Source organism: Rhinolophus sinicus, chromosome 3, assembly GCF_057876585.1.
Source record: "Rhinolophus sinicus isolate RSI-liver-muscle chromosome 3, RSI-T2T, whole genome shotgun sequence".
Lineage (NCBI taxonomy): Eukaryota > Metazoa > Chordata > Mammalia > Chiroptera > Rhinolophidae > Rhinolophus > Rhinolophus sinicus.
Window position 1 is genome coordinate 79,163,424 of NC_142503.1, and position 15,164 is coordinate 79,178,587.

The 15,164-nt window shown below is 40.9% G+C and overlaps 1 protein-coding gene and 1 long non-coding RNA gene across 4 annotated transcripts in view; one reads left to right on the top strand and one right to left on the bottom strand.

Moving 5' to 3' along the window:
• Nucleotides 1-11,916, top strand: part of LOC148758511 (uncharacterized) — a 209,843-nt gene extending 197,927 nt beyond the window's left edge. The window contains exons 2-3 of the long non-coding RNA XR_016020714.1: nt 9,903-9,981; nt 11,017-11,916. This is a non-coding gene — a long non-coding RNA (uncharacterized LOC148758511). The remainder of the gene's footprint in view (nt 1-9,902; nt 9,982-11,016) is intronic.
• SEMA6A (semaphorin 6A) overlaps nt 1-15,164 on the bottom strand; it is a 121,799-nt gene that overhangs the window by 86,510 nt on the left and 20,125 nt on the right. The window lies entirely within an intron of this gene.

A 15,164-nucleotide genomic window follows, 5' to 3' on the forward strand; every position in this document is an offset into this window, starting at 1 on the left:
GTTTCTCCTTCAGGTACTGCATTGTCAGCGACGGGAGCAAGGAGAGGTTCTCAGCAGTCAGGGAAAAGCTGCACAATGCAAGCAGCCTGTGAATGGTCGAGGAGCTTTTTATTCAGACCTCGTGTGATTAAAAAAAACAAAAAAAACCCACAAAACTGGTGTTCTTTTGTGCTTTACAAAGGCAGTACTTTTCTGGCTCCAAATTTAAGACTCATGGGCTATTAGGAGAGGCAAGAGGGACAATGTATTAGCATGTGTGAAAAAAAAGAATAGGTGTTCCTTAAAATCAAGTCCATAATAAGAGCAGCTTGGAATTTGGAACGCCTACCTAGCTAGAAAGCAGCTCCAACAGCAGTTAGAAGGTAAGTATTTTGACTCGTGTGTTTTTGATGGAAATCTTTTGGCAACAATCCCTGCACGTCTCCCCCCAACCCGACACACACACACACACACACACACACACACACACACACTCCCAGAGATCTGTCCATAGGAAACTACAGCATGTACTATTCATAATACATATATTTCTTGCTAGGGCGGTAATAGAAACCAGAATCACAGAGCTAGGAGAACATCCAGTCCACTACCTCCGTCTGCAGAGAAGCAGCCTGTTGTTCTGGAGAAAGACACATAGATACTTCCCCAATAAAGAAGTTCTTAACCCCCTTCAAGGAGGATATCCTGGTGCTTCCATACTGCCCTGCATGCGAGACAGTGTTTAGGGTCAGGGAGACCAGGGCATGGCTCTTGCCATCAGTCCAGTCTGGGCTTGAATCTCCAGGATTATTGTTGCCCAGTTGTGTGATGTAGGGAAAAATTCCTTTACTATTGAGAATTGCAACTGATTTAACTAAAAAATGGGGAAAATAGTAAAGGGTGCCCTTAGAGTTGCTGCATAAATTAAGTGAAAGAGTAGCAATCACTAAGTAAATGTTGGTTACCATAACTTACTATCAGTAGTAGCAGTAGTGCTATTCTTACCGCAGGAATTTTAATACGTTTTGAAAAGAAGGAAAAAAATAGTAACAGGATATAATAAATAACCACAAAGATATATGAGTAAGCATATGGGGAATAAATGCAGTCAGGTCACATAAGTGAACCATTTAATTCTTTTATCTGCTCTTAAGAATTTAGGCCAAATTCTTGGTAGCAATAACAGTCTGCTGTCTTCAGACATGAATAGGTATTATACCTCTTATCCATCTGCTTGGGCTCAGTGGTTTGAGTTTGTTTTCTCCAATGTTTGTAACAGGCATTTGTTGATTCTTTAAAATATTTTATCTTCCTCAAAATAACATTGCTAGGCAGTTCAGTTTTTTTCCCTGATGACGGGTGGGTGTCCTCAAGTAATTAATTGGATGACCAGGATGCAATGCGGTGTCCTGTCCTGAGATGTCAGCCTCCAGCAGGTGGAACCACCCAGAAGGCTGGCATAATGAATCCCTTTCAGGTCCTTACTAGTTCATATTTTCCAAAGTCCTTCTAGCACTTTCGTTTTACCTGAGTTCTCAGGGTAGTTCTGTTCAGAGGAACAGAATTTCAGTTAGTGTTGTCAGATGTGTTTTTGCTTTCAATAACAGTTTGTGATGTTTTTGTCTGTTATCTTATTTACCCTATTATATATGATATATATATATATATATATATATATATATATATATATATATGTATTAGAATATACTACTTAATAGCTGCTTCTCATGTACTAATATTAATCTTGGAGTTGCCAGTACTTTTTGATGGAAGTCATTCATAGCAACTAAGAAACTAACATTTTCAGTTGTGTGTTCTGCAAGCAAACAAATTTTTCTTCATCATATAGTCACAAGCCACATAACAATGTTTTGGTCAACGACGTATCACATACATAAAAGATGGTGGTATACCACCTAACCTAGGTGTGAAGTAGGCTGTGCCATCTAGGTGTGTGTAAGTGTGCTCTATGATGTCTGCGCAATGATGACATCTCCAACCGACGCATTTCTCAAAACATATCCCCACCATTAAGCGACGCATGTCTGTATATAAGGTGCAATTTTTACATCTACACTTTACCCTTATGCACCACAACCCAATGCCCCCACCTCTGGAAGAGGGAACAAATAGCATTTCTTTCTTCTGCACAAGACAAATTTTTACAAAGGGGTTTTAGCTGTGATGATCTGGGCCAGCTTTATGTGGTAGTTCTTTCTAAAGCTGGAGGCAATAGGAGGTTGCTTTTGTAGTTTTTGGTTTCCTTCCTGGAATATATGTCATATATTCCTAATTGTGAGGCTGTTAAAGATCTGTAGTATGAAATCTGTAGGATGTATGTGAAATGCATCCTGTTTTGCAATCTGAGAACAGCACAAATCATTGATAGTCCTTACTTGTAAGACCTGTCTAGCCCCGGCAGCTGTGCTAGGCCGTGTGCAGAGCTAGCTGCCTTCTGTATCCTAGGTTGTGCTCCAAAGAAATGGCTCCCAGTATTCTAACATGGTAACTGTGTACCTTTCATCTCTGCACATCTTAACAATTCCTCTAATGCTGATGTGTGTGGCCTTTCTTTAACTTGTGCCTGATTAATTCCCCTCAAATCACACATAAACTTAAAATAACTGATGAGTTTCCTTCCCTAACTTGATTTTCACTACTAGAATTGTTAACACCATTTCCATCAGTGGTAGATGCTCAGATTAAGTTATTTACAGGCCTTTGACGTCTAAATTCTTTATATTTTAGTTCTTATTTTACTTCTGTCCTAGACTTTCTTAACCTCTTGATTTTCATATAAAATTTTAATTACTTAGGTCATCAGTCACATCAATTGTTTTGTGTCTCTTTAACACTAGACATAGAATGCATTATATTGCTTTGTCAGGTTACTTTTTAGTGTGGTCAATGTTCTTGAGAATTTTCTGATCTCATTGTTTGTTGTGTTAAGTCTTCCTCAGTGATAAGGTCATTTCATCTTATTCATTTTCTTGTGCTAAACTGTATTTTTATAAAACTCCTTTTCTTACACTGTAAGTTTTTGGTAAGGTAAACGGTCTATTTTTTTATATGCTTAGTTTGATATTCTTTTGAGGTATGACATAAGATTCAAATACTCCTTGTTTTCAGGGCATGTAGTTATTGTAACTAAGATATATATAGTATATTAGGTGAATTTTTTTATTGGGAAAAGTATCCATTATCATGCTTCCGATTCACAATCATTTCAAATACCACTTTTAAAGTAGGTGACTAGAAAAAGCGTTATGGTAAATGCAGGCCAAACTGGACTCTGTTATCATTACTCTGCCGCACGGGGGCCATTTTCTCTCCCCACCTGTGTGTTGTCGCCGCCATGTTGGACGTCTCTATCCCTGGATAACTCCTGCTTCAGGTTTTCACAGTCATCCTTGATTTCTGGCTATAGCTTCTGTCTCAAGTCACTTCTACTGGACATTGAGAAGAAATGAAGTCCCCATCATTTGCCCATGTCACTTTACCCTTCACTCTCAGAACCATGATTTGTCAAGATAAAGGGATGGGGCATGAAGTTGCACTCGAGTTTTGCCCCAAGATTCCCTGTTTGCTTGTAATCCTGCATCCCTTTTATTTCACAGACTGAGGCTGTGTGTACGCATGTGCATGTGTCACATACCTAATTTCAAGAGTGAGGAAGAGAGAAAGAAACTTGGCCCAAACGACCATTTTTCACTCGTGTCTCCCTTAGCAGTTGACTCTCATCGGACTGGCACCAATATGAGCCAACAACTTCTGCTCAGATCAGCATCTGTTGGCACTTAGCTGAGGGTTTAGTTCTGCATGGCTGAATGCAGACAGGAAAAAGTCTTGTGTAAATAATATTTTCCATTAGCATCGCTGAACTGATGTCACAGCTCTCGATTCATCCCAAGACAATAAAACTCCCAATCATGATATTAATGATTATGTTAATGACAACGTAAATGACTTACAGTGGAGGTTGTTCGGCCCCACTGGATACTAATTGTGGCAAAATAAAGGAGGCAAATCTGGATCATGTCTTTTTCAGGCTGCAAATGCTTGATAACATTCATACGGATCAGTGATGAGGGTGGGGGGTGGGGTGGAGGGTAAACAGAAAAATAGTTGAGTCACAGGCTGGCCTGGCTACACAAAATGCTAATTAGTGATGATCACAGTGACAGTGCATTTTAAATGTTCAAAATCAGAATTTAAATTAATGCCACAAGTCTTTGATCTAAACCTGTTGTGTTTGTTTTCAGAAGTCCTATCATGTCCATTGTGTGGGGGGGAGGGGGAAGGTAGAGTCACCAAAACTATTATTATTTATTTTTTAAATGATAGCTAGCATTCAAGGACATTTGAAGGCAATATTTTTCAAGGCAACAACCCCAGACTAACATGACTAAATAAAGGGTTAATTACTGTGCCTGTTTGGTGCTAAGAGGCCACCCACACAAGTTCATTTTGTCAGTACCAAGCTCACAAGTTCAGATGCTAATTAATAGTTAGCGTGAACTTGGTAACATCTAGGGCAGAAGAAAACATTAAGTTCTTTAAGATGCTTTATTTATCCAGTTAAGAAGTCTCATGTACAGAAGCTCATGTCATATCTTGGTAAATGCATTGGTGCCTGCCAATTCATTTTCTTCTCCATGTTTTCCGAGGATTCCGTCCCTGCTGCTGGGAGGGCACTCTGGAGAGCCATCAAAAATTAAGAGTCTCTTTATATCCCCTCTTCATTTGAGTTACACGAGTTGGTGTGGGATTTTTAAGACTTGGATAGGGCGTATGAAATCATAATTTCTCATATCCTGTACAGTTGGTATTTGCTAACCCAATCGTGTAAAGGTCTAGGAACCACACATTGAAGCTGCTACCAGCACTGACCAATATTGTGGTGTTTATATCAGTCAGAGATCTGGACACTGCTTTGGGAAATACAGTATCTTCTAAAGGACACTCAGCATTTGCCCTTTCCTCTTCGTTGCTCTATTGTGTTTTATTTCCTCCCAGGAGACCCCTCTCCAACCTCTTTACATACACTTTTGATAGCGTTTTAAAGGGCCCTGTGTGTCCCTTTATCTTTCATTAATATGGTTCAGGAAAATTTTGTTGTCTCATTTACCTTAGACTACAAGACAGTTAAAAAAGCAAAACGGGTCCATACATCTACTGTATCAAAGAAACTAACTAAATAAGTAAATCTACCAATAAAAAGGCAAACTATCACACTCTACTAAGATTCCAAAAGAATGTGGATTTCTTTGAAAGTGAAGCTGGACCAGCTGCAGATACTTGTAGGTCAGGGCAGAACTTGTGGGGATTATCATTATTTTAAACTATGCGTAAAGCTGTTTCCCGTGTCGTGCTTGGAGAAACAGGAAGTGTCTGTGGCTGAATTGGTACAATGAGCAAAAAGCGTGGGCAGTAGCGTCTCTTCTATTCAGGACTACTTGTTAATTCTCTGTATCTTCATTTCCCTCAACTGGTAACCACTTTCTTTACTTCCAGAGGCGGCTGCTTCGGCACCACTTGAACCCTTTCCCTGGTGGTGTCTGTGATTTTGGAGACAGCATCATTTCCCATTTGTGACACTTACAATTCTGTGACTGTAGGTCTATTTGAATACTCACAAAGCCCAAGCAAGATATCATAAAGTGTAAGGTTTTTTCCCTCCTTAAGTTCAGAAATTACTAGCTTTTCTATTTCAAGATGATGTTAATTTCACCTTTCAATTATGGGATGATGATTGGTTTTTAATTTATGACTATAACTGAATTCCTTTAAGTCAGAGAAGTGCTGCCTTTCTATTTCTTAACTGACTAAATTTTACCTAATTTTTTTTTTTTTTTTTTGAAAACTCTCACACGACTCCTTGGTTCAGTAAGACCCCCACCCACCTCACTCCCGCCCATGTTGCACATGAACAAAATGACCCAGTTCAGGACGGGTTCTCTATCGCCTGAGACCCCTGTACTCCTACCTTTTCTGAGGTAGTCTTCAAAACTGCATATGCGTCTAAATCTTTTGTTTTTCTCTTGGTCTAGTTTCTGCTGAAAATACTCTTCTCTTCCTGAATAATTCTCATTACTCTTGAAACCTAAGCTATATAGAAATACCTGCTAATATAAAAACAAAATTTATCTTTCACTTCCAGACTTGTTACAGTTTTAAATAAGGCCAAGAATATAATTTTTTTAATTCACAGTGGGCAGGACTGATCAACATGTGATAACTGTTACATCTTCTCCAAAGGTTTATAATTTGCCTAGTTTCTGGACCTCGCAGGGCTGTGTAACCCAGATTAGGTAGCAGAAATACCCCTCCCACAGGCTGACAGGAGTTTGTGCTGGAAGAAGAGAAAGAAAAGTAAATGGGACAATATGATATGACAAGCCTGCATTTAGGGAATGTGGTCCAGCCCGAGTGCTTCTCATCAAGGCTCCAGGGTAGTTCCATTCATGCCCAAACTCGCCCTTTCCACTCTCGTGGTGGACTTCGTAGATTCGCTCTTCTCTTTTACTTCATTAAATTCTTTCATCTTTGGGGCAGCTCTTAAAATAACATTTGCTGGGTCTTTGATTATATGGCAGTCAGTGTTCTCTGCTGCCTTTCTCATGAAGATTAAATGAACCTTGGTAGAAACAGGAAAAAGAGAACTATCTTTGGTCCCTAATGTTTCCAGGAAATAACTTATGTACTGGAAAAGCTGGCAACGGTCTATAGTCCTTTCAGTAAGGTATTTCCACTTCTGGTTTATTACTATTGAAGGCACGCCTTCCAACTGCTGTCAGAATGGGTGGCCCTTCCCTAACAGAGTTGGTTTCTGGGATTACTGAGGAATCTCCTTCCCAATCCTTTTCTGAGCCTGGGGCAGGCACAATCTCCTTTGCAGTTTCCTTCCTTGTGTATTTCTCAGAAGAGGCCTCCCATGACTCTCAGATTAGATTCTGCCTGCCAAACAGGACTGAGATCATTATTGAATTAAAATGTAACAAAGACAAAAACAGACTTGTAATATCTGTGATGTCACCATTTCTAGTCATTGTTTCTCTAGGTCGTGTTAATTGCTTTTAGACTTTGGCATAAAAAGGTGAGGTGGCAGAGGGTTTATCTGCAGCCTCACCCTCCACCGTTACCAGAAACTACCCTGTTTCCCTGAAAATAAGACCTAGCCAGACAATCAGCTCTAATGCGTCGTTTGGAGCAAAAATTAATATAAGACCCTGTCTTACTTTACTACAAGACTGGGTCTTACATTAATTTTTGCTCCAAACGACGTATTAGAGCTGATTGTCTGGCTAGGTCTTATTTTCGAGGAAACACACACAGTATGGGAAGGCTTATTCACGCGCTACCTTAGTCACATACTGCTTGGTTGTCCTGGAAAATGGCAGCCCAAGAGTGGGTAACTGGAGACACTGGCTGAGCAAGTCTTTCCACATGGGCTTGGAAATGCCACTCAGATGTGGCAGCAATCTGCTCTCAAGAGGGGTGTCTTTTCATCCTGCCATCTTCATGGCCCCATCCAGTTCTGCTGTCCATTAGATCCTTAGGGGCGATGGCAGAAATCCTCATCTGCCTTTTAGAATCAGGGGAACACAGTACCGTGCTATCTCACCAGGCTGTTATGATGATTAAGATTGTTTTTAAAGGGCTGTAAAGCATTTAAGAAGCTTTAATAAAATGATAAATCATTTCAATCACAAGTACGCGCTAGAAACCAAGGACAGAGTCTTGGTTTACTGGAGTCAAAGCTCTGAAACCAGACCACAGCCATAATCCTGAAGGCCACTGAGATTATTACTGTCACTCTTCTTACCACCCACCTCTCTTACCTCTGCCCCATTTGCCCACATGGCCTTGAGGCTGTTAGGCAAATACTGGGTTCCCCGTGACACCGCAGGTTAAGTCATGTCAGGGTCCAAGTTCACTACTTCCCTGAGACAGTGTGAATTGCTTTACATCTTCAGGGCTAAACTACCAACAAGTACCATCGCATCCCTACGATGTAGTTAGCTAGCTATCTAAAAATAGTTGGTTCCTCCTTTTTCGAAGACAACCCCATTTTTGCATCCCACACTCTACGTGTGTCCTCATATCTCATGTCCATATGTACACCAATCACCTTTTTAAAATGCAAAATCGCTTCCAGTCGGTCTGGCGTGGGGCCTGGGCATCTGCATTTTTAATGAGCTCCCAGATGACGCTAATGCTGCTGGTTGGTGGGCCACACTTCTGGGAGCGAGGTGTTAGATCACTGGTCCACCGGATGAGAATGTAACCAGGTAATTACTGGGAACTCTTCCCTGGAGCCTGCCTGGAAAGACCCCATACTCATTACACGGATCCTTGTCTGAACCCCCCTCCAATTAATGTAACAACACGAGGGGGAATACAGAGCTTTAGAAACTCAGATCCGCAACGTCCCCTGAGCCCACCCATTTTCTCTGACTCCGTCTCCTCCTCTCATGTTAGCCATTCCCACCTCTTTTTATTACTCATTATCACAAGTCTGAGCAAACACAAGCTTCAGCCTGATAAGCAATCAACTGACTTTTCCATAAATATAGATTCTCATGAAAAACAAAAAGAAAAGGGAACAGAATGGAGAGGTGTTACATGTCCAATTTATTTTCAGTTCCAAACCTATTTTTTTCCTTAGGCTCGTTGCCTGATTTCCATTTAGTCATCCTGTTCACTCTTTGCCTTTGAATCAATTTTTCCTGCCACTCCAGGAAAACTTTAAAAGGATTTAAAAAATCTATTAGCCTAAAAACAAAACAAAACAAAAAAAAACACAACACCTATCATTTTTATTCTAGTGGTGTTAAAGAAACGGTAGGTAATTCCTGGGCATGTGTCCCAAGTGTCCTGAAAAGGTATAGTACTGATGTTGCTGAAAAACCTCATATTCAACTTTATGGAAATATTTGCTTTGATCCTTTTCTTCCAGATCATCCAAATTGGATTCCAAGCCAAGGCATGGGCCAAACTCTCTAGATGTATTTACACTACAGTTTGTATTTGTTTATTTTTCAATATTCAAATACATGAAATTAACTCCTAAGAATTAACTCATAAAATGCCAGCAAATTTTGGGGTGTGTGTGTATTATCAGAAATTCGTAGTTTTTATATTATATATCGTTTTTATATTATATATTCTTAAGGTACAAAGGGCTGTGTTTTAAAGGGCAGTTTTTCTCATTACTTGACTGTTGCTATCTCTTAAGTAATGTACTGATTAAGAAAAAGCCTTTGTTTTGTCTATTAAGGAAGCTTCTACAACAGAAGCTTTTATTTCATAACAGTATTACTAAGAAACAAGCATTAAGTCTGGCTAATAACGTCTTTGGATCTAAACCAGAGCAGAAAATCCAATGATGTAAACTGCTATACATCTGGTACTTAATAAAAGAAGCTGAATGATCCCTTGAGTCAACACCCGTGAATGTAAAGCATTCTGCAAATAGGGAGGGAACATGATCGGCACTATTAATTAAGGTGTATCTTACCCAGAAGCTTGCAGTATGTCAGCTACTGTTTGAGAGCCGCTAAAGTGCTATTAGGGGCTGCGAATTAATGCCATCTCCAAAAGTGCTGAAACTTATCCCTGGACAGGCCTTTATTCGGGGAAACTCTGGCCCCATCGCTATCATGGTTATTGCGTTAGACCATCTACCCTATCACTTACATTCACACCTGCAGACGGGACGTCTGGCAGCCCTGGAACTTAATTGCCTAGTTTGAGGTTGATGGGTCTTGAACTGGTTCCAAAGCTCTGGGTATCAACACAGCTGGACACTGCAGAACAGTGAGGCCTAGTTATAATGCCTTCACCCTCCTTGACAGCTGTCTTTTCTTTTTTTCTTTTCCATACTTGAGATTTGATTTATGGACCTTGATTTTTGCTTCCAGGGAGGACTGGTACCCTCCTGACACTGTCCACTTAACTGCCTTTTCCAAGCTGGCTCAGCAGTGGTTCTCGGAGCCCATGGTACGTTTCCATGAATATCACATTTCTTGTTACCCTTACAGCAGAAAACTTGCTTTGGGGAGTATGGAGGAAAGTTTCAAGCTCTTGCTGTGGAGGACAGAAACTGCATGTCATTTTATACAGACAACTTTGAAAGCAAGTTCTGGAGGGTCTCATGGGCTGCCAATACCTCTCTGAGATTTTGGTGGTCAACAATGATAAAACAGGCCTCCCAGTACTCGTGTTACATTCAAGGCTCTTTTCAATTTATAGTTTATAAATATAATGGTGTATGCCATGCAAGAGCTATTGTTGTGCTTAAATAATACATTTTTCATTGATATAGCTTCTTCAGGTGGAGGATTTTAAGATCTTACAAAAAATCTCATTTTCAATGGAAAACTGAGGCCAGGGAGCAAACGGGCTTGCCCACAGCTTATACCAAGTCAACAGAAGATATAAGAACACAACTTTATTCTCTTTGCCTGTATGATTTCAATTCACCTTAAAACAGTACTGCTCTGCACAATTCCACTCCGAAACCATAATCGATAATGAAAAGGGTTTTGTCAAGATACATAAACATTTTAAACTCTGTTCTTACATGAATGCTGCCTTGAAAACTAAAGGAATAATGGGACAGGCCCCACCTTCTCTGTCTGCAATTTTTATATCTAGAAAGAAGTGTACAATCAACTAAAGCATGATCTTGTAAATACAGTATCTAAACCACTAATTCAAAGGTTCTCAGTGCTAGCCAACGGGAAGACCAAATGAGCACCTTCCAGTTCAGGCTCTCAATGAATCAACTAAAAATCAAAATCATTATAAACAAACAACAAAATGGACCTGATAAATCATCTCTTAGGTGTCTCTGAAAATTAGGGGGAAAAAAGAATCACATGTTAAATTCCCTTAATATAGCCAAGAACCTACTAAGAGCTGCTTTATAAGCCTCTACCATTTGAAGGCTGAATCAAGAAATACAGATTTCTCTTGAAGTCTGAAAGGTTAGCCTTAATAATGGGATAAATTCTGTTTTGTTTCATCCCACAGCATATGAAGGTCTCAGATACCAGAACAGAATTCAGAGGCTAAAGCCTGGAGAGAAGCCGAAGGATCTGGATGATTATGTTTATCTTCTGGAGAAGACTAGACTACCTTGAATCCCTCATGAGGAGAGGAAAAGGATAGGCAGACAGCATGCGATAGCTCTGGCTGTAGCCCTCAGTGACTGACTCACTGCTGCCCATCCTCTGATTGGGGAGGAGGAATTTTCTTTTCACCGATGCCAACACGTACCAGAGAAACAAAATGTAAAGAGAGATGGAAACTGGAGACATGAAAAGAAGTGATTTTATTTATAAGTGAGAAATTATACCCTTCTAATGAGGCATAAATATCCACTTATTGTTAACAGAATGTGCCATGTGGGTACTTTTCTAGTAACGGGGGAAATGCAGTATACCGTTTATGCAAAATTCACGCGAGTTTCCCCCATATCATTAAATTATAATTTTTCAGAATTGTTAATAGTGTAAAAACAATAATTAAAACGCTCAGCCAGTAATTCATGCACGATTATTATACAAACACCTCTCTGCCAAAGGGCCGTGCTACTTTGGGGGCTGGTGACAACACATGCTCTATTGGCTGTGACTGGTTCCATCGCTCCTGAGCCTTCTCAATGGGCATCTTAAGATCATGGTTAAGTCAGGGATGGATCCTAACCTTGTACAAATAGAAAATATGGAATTGCATCCCTTTAGGGTTTGAATGGAAAGGGGTCGGTGGTTAAAGAGTTTATTCTTTTTTAGAGACATCGTAAGCCATTGTCATTTTAAAACATAAATGTTATAAATATCCCTCAATTATTTCAGGTCGTTAATTTCCATAATATTTCCTTTTATGACTATTTAAGCCTCCTTGGTTTTATTTTTAAAGGAAAATAAATACATCTACTGATACCTACTGAAAGTTCGTCATGAATTTCACATTGTCAGCACTGTCTGGATTATTTTAAGAAAGGAGAGATTACTAAGAGAATGATCCTCTCTGAGGTTACCTGACACCATCACTCCACCTTTTAGTTCTTGAATTTGAAACCGGGTCTTTGAAATAATACTCTAAAAGTGCTAATGTTAACACTACTTAGTGATACACAGAGCCCCACGTCAGGTGGGCTTGACATCTGGCCTTGAACTGGCTTTACTGAATCACTGCAGAAGCAAAGGTGAGGGGACAGAGATGTTCGCCCAAGACCAGCTTCCCAAGGCCCTTTCAGCACAGGCCCAGAGGACACCTCGGGCCCTGCGGCCCCATGACCTCCCACAGCGCCCTGCGGCTCTGCTTCCACAGTAGGAGCAGCGCCTTAGGTGTCCCTGCGGCTTCACACCGTGTGAGCACAGACAGGACATCACTCGGTCTGCACCAAAGGCTTGGGAGAAAAGCTTGGCTCTGTAAGCATTTCACACATGAGGAATGTTATTCTCAGAATGAGTAATTAAACCAGAGGCTTCCAGAATTGGACTGACCATCACATTCACCTAAAGGACATTTGATTCCTACAGATCCCCAGGCCTCAACCCCAGGTAGGGTTTTGGCAACCCAGTTTCCCAAATAGCTTCAGTTCTCAGCCTTTAGGACAGGGATCCAACATTGTCAAAAGCGGTCTTGGGTTATTAGCTCTGTTTTTAAATATTAGCATCCATTAACTTATTCAGCAAGTAACTATGCCAAGAAGGTCAGTGTATATAGTCTGTGTTCTTGGGGACATCACAGGTAAGTGGCACTATGGAATTCATAAAGCATCACTTAGATGAGATACAGGCCATGACCAAAGAGGACATGGGTGGAAAAACCTGAAGTGGTAGGATGAAGAGGTGACAGAGCAGGGGCTTTGGGTGTACCGAAGGTGTCAAAATGGACCAGGCAGGCAACAAAAGCCAAATTTGCCTATGTTATAGTTCAAGTGTAGAATCAATTCTGCATGACATTCTCTAGTGTGTGTGCGCACGCTCTGCAGCTTATGCCTCATCGGCATGCTTATATGAGTAGAAGATTTGGGGGGAGGGGGAGAAAATGTAAAAATAGGAAACATGTATTTAGTCCTTACTGTAGAACAGGTCCTTAAAACAATTTACACATATTGACAAATGCAATCATCACAGCAACCCTAGGAGGCAGACACTATAACTGTTCCATTTTAGAGAGAGGAAACTGAGGCACAGGGAGATTGCTGAGGTTGCACAGCTAGTAAATGGTGAACTCTGGATTTGAACCCAGGCCCCAGCCTTCTGCAACGTGCACAGCATTTTACTTGCTGAAGCTGTTTCTCTCCCGTCCCTAACTTTTGACCGGATTATTGAATTCATATAGAATGGGTGTCTCAGAGGATGTAATCACAACCAGGTAGCTCTATCAGTTTCCTGTTTGCAATTAAACGCAGACATGCTACAACAACATCATCAATAATCCACTAAGGAATTAGAATGCCTGGACTGACAGTTTAAAACATCAGGAGCCATCAACCTTCTGACAGCTAGGGTAAGGCTTTAAAAATACCTGCCTGATGTTTGCCACAAAGACTCTCCTGAGAGTCTGTCACAGGATCCAGGCTATAGAGCCTGACTCAATTATCTACATTAACCTGAGGAAATGGTGACAACAAAAAACGGAGGCATGCCAACCACTGCCCACCAAATGTCACTGACACCAGTCAGAGAGTGACTGATTCACCTGGAGAGCACTGTAAGGTAAGCCATGGTCTTTGTTCCTACAATTTAAAATTTCCCAGAATGTGTAATACGACCGTATCTATGGCCTAAGGCTTCCTCTGAGGTTCACATTTCTTTTTTAAAAAAAGGATTTTTAGCCAACTGTCCTTTTTAACATGTTTTAGTTTGCCAAGCTGAAAATTACAAAGTTCCATATTTGGGCAAAGGATAAGAATACATAACTTTACACTGACTATCTTTTAATTCAAGGGGGGACATGTTTCTTCTCTTTCTTCCAAACCAGAGCAAAGACAGGTGCTGTACCACGTTATGAGAACAGGACAGTACATACGAAAGAGCTCTGCAAAGCCTTGCCCTAATTACTTGGTCAGCCTCTGGGTCAATTTAATGATTTGGTACTAAATGAAATCCTCCGAGGCTGAGCTTCTCAGGACGATGCTCTTCCCCACTCAGCACAGTGGCTGGAGGCCATGGAGCAAGTCCGGTGAGTCTGTCCTGGGCGGAGCCTGACGCTGCACCCTCTCTACTGGGAGGGGAAGTCACACGTGTCCACCGAACCTGCATGCAGATTGAGTTCCCTCCAAACCTTCTAAAATTTGGGGGGCTGGAGGGGGGGGAATCACTCATACTTATTTACAGGAAATGTCATTAATGGGGCAGTTTTAAAATCCAGCAGAAAACTATTTCATAAGTGGTGCCGCATGTTGCCAGATGGGAGAAAAATGAAAACATTTTCATTCAACGATTGCCAAAATATACTAGAAAGTTAAAAAGTAAACGTAAAATTTTCTGTGGATCAGAGGTAGGGATACATAAGCCATGCTGTAGATCCTGTTTCCAGGGGAAAGCATCTCCTTACACAGACAAGGGTCCAGGAGGAGTTGGCGATACTCGAGAGAACATTCATCATTCCCAGGAATGCTTGGGCGTCACCAGAGGACACTTCTCCATTTGGAAAATGGGTACAGTACTACTAATTTGCAAACTGCTTTGAAAACTACAGATTAAAAAATTAAGTACATATTGTACATTCACATAACACATTTTATAATTTTGTGTCAGGCCTGTTTTGAGTGACTATATTGGGAAACCTGAATTAATATGTTCACTTGAAACACAGTCACCTCATTTATCTTTAAGCGCGTGACATTTTCGCTGAATTTCTCAGAAGCCTCAGTGTAACCACTGTAGGGAGACCCACCTCTAAACTCCAACTTCAGTCCCTCAAAGGGATTAAACCTTAAACACACCGTCACAGCCACTGCTTGCGCTGATCACGCTCGGTGTCCTTAGCGTCTGTTTACTATGGCAGCTGATGCCTTGTGGTCCCTTGCAAATGGGGGAGAGCAGAGCCTTGGAGAGAAGTGAATTATAATTGCCTGCTGCAGGGCTGTGTGGCGCTGCCTGTGACAGCGGCCAATGGGGAAAATCGGGAAGCATGAGAGAAGGTCTGTTGTACTGATGAAG